This window comes from Bison bison, unplaced genomic scaffold, assembly GCF_000754665.1.
Source record: "Bison bison bison isolate TAMUID 2011002044 unplaced genomic scaffold, Bison_UMD1.0 scf7180017864114, whole genome shotgun sequence".
In the NCBI taxonomy this organism is placed as follows: Eukaryota; Metazoa; Chordata; class Mammalia; order Artiodactyla; family Bovidae; genus Bison; species Bison bison.
The window spans coordinates 436,293-441,582 of NW_011494686.1; positions in this window are offsets into that span (position 1 = coordinate 436,293).

The window sequence follows — 5,290 nt, forward strand, 5'->3', positions numbered from 1 at the left end:
TAATACGATGACCTAAGTTCCTATGTTTTTTTTTTTTTTTTTTAATTTTTTTGGCTGTGCTGGGTCTTTGTTGCTGCTCAGGCTTTTCTCTGGTGGTGGTGAGCAGGGGCTGCTCTCGAGTTGCGGTGCACGGGCTCTCGTTGTGGTGGGTTCTCTTGTTACAGAGCATAAACTCTACCTGCGCGGGCTTCCGGACTTGTGGCACACGGGCTTAGCGGCTCTGAGGCAGTGTGGGATCTTCCCGACCCGGGGATGTAACCCGCATCTCCTGTGTCTCCTGCATGGGCAGGCAGATTCTTTACCGCTGAGCCCCCGGGGAAGCCCCCTCGGAGGACGTGTAAGTGAGGTTAAAAACAACATGGATTTGTAATAGGGAAGACTTGGTTAGAAATGTTTGTTAACATTGGCACCAAGAGGAACAAATGGTTTGAAATAGATGGAACTGTTACCTCTGAGCCTGACTTAGACGTGGTATTTTTGTGTGGCTTTCTTTAAAAAAAAAAAAAAAAAAGATTTGGCTGTTCCAGATCTTAGTGGTGGCTTGCAGGATCTCTAGTTGTGGTGTATGGAATCTGATTCCCAGACCAGGGATATAACCCTGGCCCCCTGCATTAGGAGTGTGGATTCTTAGCCACCAGACCTCCAGGGAAGTCCCTGTGTGGATTTGTTAAGCAGAGGGAATTTGGTGTCATCTGCCAATGACGGATGTTACTGTTATTGACAGGAAATTTCTTTGTTTTTTGTTCCTCACGTCACCCAGGGGAGCATACCTGTGGAATTCTGGAGAAAATTTAGATATGCGTGGTGTTTACCGTGTGCTTTAACCTGGGGCGTCACATGCTCGGTCCGCAGGCCCTGGGCTGCTCTCTCGCAGACGTATCAGAGGCAGACCTGTTGTTATGTGCACAGGCAGTGGACCCTGCCCCGAGTGCTGCTTACTGCAGTCTGTTTCGTCTCTGAGTCTTTGACAGCCCTTTCCCCCATCTCAGCTTGGGTTCAAACCCTAAAGCAGGAAAGACAGGTCAGTAAATACGCTATTGCTCTCCTCCAGACCTCCCAAGGAAACTGGCATGTTGCTCTTCGAAATAGCGTTTTCGTACCTGGGTAGAGCATCAGAGTCTTTCAGCACATGTGATTCCTGGCTGCAACTTCCAGTTTGGCTTAACATTGGCACATTTTACAACGCCTGTAATCCCTACCCTAGAGGCTGGAGGTGGCGTCATCTTTTGGCTGTGTTGAGCGAGATGACAGAGTCACATGTTAGGATCGCATGTTAGGGTGATCAGGAAAGAGCTGCTGGTGGAAGAAGGGTTGGATCTGTGCCCTAAAGGACAGAGACGGTTGAGATGGATGGATAGTGGGGAGGAAGTTGTCCTGTGAACATCGGGACAAGAGCTGGAAGGAAGAACAACTGCTAAACTGGCGATGGTGAAGAAGTCAGTTTGAGAGGGTTTCTGTGGGGCGGTGGTTCTTGGTTTCAATGTATCAGTCACCTCCGGGCCCCATCCCCAGAGTTTCTGGTTTAGTAGGGTCTGCAGGAGGGCCCGTGAGTTTGTATTTCTAACATGTTTCCAGGTGATGGTGGTGCTGTGGGTCCTCCCCAGCATCCGGGGAGATCAGATGCTGCTGGAGGAGTCACCTTCGGGTGGTGGTGATGACTGGGGCCGCACCGCTCCCAACTCCAGGGAGCACCATTCCCACATGTTCTCTGTTCCGGGTTGGCCCTGGGCAGCAGCCGTGTTGCGGTCTGGAGCGAGCCTAAGTGTAGGTTATGAGAAGCCAGGGGAGGATTTTATCAGGATCTCCTTATTGGCATTAGCCTTTTGTTAATTTGGTGGCAGATGGGGAAGTGGCCAGAGATGTTTAGACAAGTTGAAGGGCAGTGCCATGTCCAGTGGGTGGGTCATTTCAGCAGTAGACTTGAGAGGAAGATCTGGAAGGAAAGAAAGAGGAAGAATGCAAAGGTGACCCAACGTTTCCTTCAGCTTGGGAGCCTGGCGAATGGTGCTCACATTGGCATAAAGGGGAAATCAGAGCCTGGGCTGCTTTGGAGGGAACGTCTCAGCTATTTTAAAACTGAGTTGAAATTGCTCATCTTTTCTTCCAGGAAGATTGTTGTTTATTCAGTTTTCAAAATGAAAGGTCTTTGTCATGTTCTGTGACTTCCAATTGTTTTTATCTTTATTGTCCAAGCATTCCATGAGCTAAACATGCAGTCACTTGTCTCCTGGAACAATCTCCTCCTTTACCAAGGTTTAAATGGAAAATTGTTTAAAAATATCTTTGCCATTCCAGTATAATTTTTTTCGATTTTTATACCCTTATGGTCTTGCTTGTGGGCTTCCCTGGTGGCTCAGCTGGTAAAGAATCCTCCTACCAGTGCAGGAGATGCCAGAGACATGGGTTTGATCCCTGGCTTGGGAAGATCCCCTGCTGGAGAGCAGGGCAACCTACTCCAGTATTCTTGCCTGAGAAATCCCGTGGACAGCAGAGCTTGGCGGGCTATAGTCCATGGGGCTGCAAAGAGTTGGATACAACTGAGCACGCACGCATACACACAGTCTTGCCTCAAATATGAGTAAAATAGTATTGTTAAAAGTCACTTGTGTTATTAGCAGTAGAGCCCTGATTACCTTGGGTTGCATTGTATCTGTTTTATTTTTCTGTAAGCTACCAATTTCTTGTGATCCTTGAGATCTTCTGTGATCCTTGTGAACACACAGGACGTTACTTTTGGATCTTTCCTTTTTTCAGTCATCTTCCAAATTGGAGAATTTTTGGAACATAGTTCAGTTCATTTGTTCAATCATGTCCGACTCTTTGCAACCCCATGAACTGCAGCACACCAGGCTTCCCTGTCCATCACCAACTCCCAGAGCTTGCTCAAACTCATGTTCATCGAGTCGGTGATGCCATCCAACTGTCTAATCCTTGGTGTCTCCTTTTCCTCCTGCCTTCAATCCTTCCCAGCATCAGGGTCTTTCCCGAGGAGTCAGTTCTTCGCATCAGGTGGCCAAAGTATTAGGGCTTCAGCATCAGTCCTTCCAATGAATATTCAGGATTGATTTCCTTTAGGATGGACTGGTTGGATCTCCTTGCAGTTGCAAAGGGATTCTCAAAGAGTCTTCTCCAACACCACAGTTCAAAAGCATCAATTCTTCGGCACTCAGCTTTCTTTATAGTCCAGTTCTCACATCCGTATTAGCAAGAGTTTAATTAAAGAAGAATCAGCCGTGAATTCTTAAGTCATGCCTTTGCACTTGTCCATCCCAGTCTCTCCATGGCTATGTGTGCTTGGCAGCCATTGTGACCTGCATTCTCCTGCCCCTCCTCTACCCCATGACCTGGCGACGTTTTGCCTGGAGCCACATGACAGGGAGCGACAGTAGGAAGCCAGATGCTGACCTGGACAAGAAAGGGGTCTGGGGAGCAGGGCTGGAAGTAAAGAGGGCCGTGCTTGGGGCTCTGATGGGGCCGGGGAAAATCAAACTCAAGAGACTGTCGCAGCAGGATTCCCCCACCTTGTCCACAGAGAGGGATCCAAGAAGGGAAAGTCCCTTACTGATCATGCAAAGAGAGAAGGAAACATTAGGGGTCGGTGACTGGCCAGCCTTGGCTTCCCTGCTGGTTCTGACAGGAAAGAATTCGACTGCAGTGCAGGAAACATGGGTTCAGTCCCTGGGTTGGGAAGATCCCCCGGAGGAGGGAGTGGCAACCCACTCCATATTCTTGCCTGGAGAATCTCCCATGGACAGAGGAGCCTGGCGGGGTATAGTCCATGGGGTAGCAAAGAGTTGGACACGACTGAGGCGACTTAGCAAGCGTGCATGACAGGCCAGCCCAGCCCGGGGTGGCTCTGGCAGGACAGCGGCCGCATGTGGAACAGCACAGGCGACAGTTAAGGTAGGTAGTGACAGAGCTGAAGGTGCAGCTGGGTGAACACATGCCCAGAGGGCGTGCTGGAAGCACTCCGAGAGGGGACTCAGGGCTGAGTCAGCAGCCTGGCTTCACGAGGGTGAGTCCTGTCCCCTCCACCTCCGCCTTTGGGAGCTCCAGAGAAAAAGAAGGAGGAAGGCTCAAGTCTTTGTTTGGTTGTAGGAGCCATTGACCCTGCAGACTTAGGGAATGCCTGAGAGTGACCTGACTTAGGGCCCAGAAGCTGCTGGGGCTTGGGTGTGGTGACCATTTAATCTGTTGACCAAACTGGGACACTGTTAATATTTTCATTGGGACTGGTAGGCTGGGATCACCCTAGATGTCAGGGCTATTCAGGTCACACTGACATAGTCAGAGACATGTAGGAACTGTTTCTATAGCTTAAGTACCTCCTTCCCAGGGCCCTGAACTATTTTCATATGTTGGCTTTTTTGTTATGTCTTAAAAAAAAATAAGGATAGCAGTACTTTATTAGAACTATTTTGCTGTACTAAATATCTTACCAAAAATATTGTAATGGCTAGTTGGGTTTTGTTTCATAAATGTATCACAATTTTATTAATTTTATCATGCTATTAATCCATTCCAGTTGTTTGCTACTCTGAATGATAGCAAAATAAACAACTCTTTGTATATATCTAAATATTTCCTCAGAAGTGAAATTCTTAGAGCAGCTGGGTCCGATTGTACAGTTCTTGATAGGTGTTGCCCCTTCTAGGCATTTATGTTAAATCTGAATTTTTCAGTTGAACAGTTCTGATGGTTGAGCCACCAGGACTTGGAAACACTATGAAATACATGATTTTTATAAAAAGTCATTAAATAATTTTTACCACTTTGTAGTCCAGGGTCACAAGAGAGCTACTAAGGGGTAATTCAGTGAAGAAACAGCTTAAATAAAGAAAACATTTTGGGAAGGTCCCTGGTGGTCCAGTGGTTAGGACCCAGCGGTTTCACTACCAGTGCCCAGGTTCAGTCTCTGGTTGGTGCTGACTTAAAAAAAAAAAAAAAGCACAATGTGAGAGTTGTAAGTTGTTTATTTGGGGCAAACATGAGGACTATGGTCCAGGAAACGCGTTTAAGATAGCTACTGAGAAATTGCTCCAAAAAGCTAACTAAGGTCAGTGTAGATGTGATGCGGAAGTACATGTATTCAAGCAGGTATTTTTTTTTGCTGAAGGTTACTGCTAGTCAAGAGGAGCAGATGTCACCAAGAAGGATTTTAGTGCTTTTCTAGATTGAGGAGATGCAAGAATTGGACTCATGAACTTGTCTCTTGAAGATATCTAGCTCTGCGAAGACCTCTTCTGCCTGTTTTTCCCAGAGTAGAGCGCCTCATTTCTACTCTCCACTC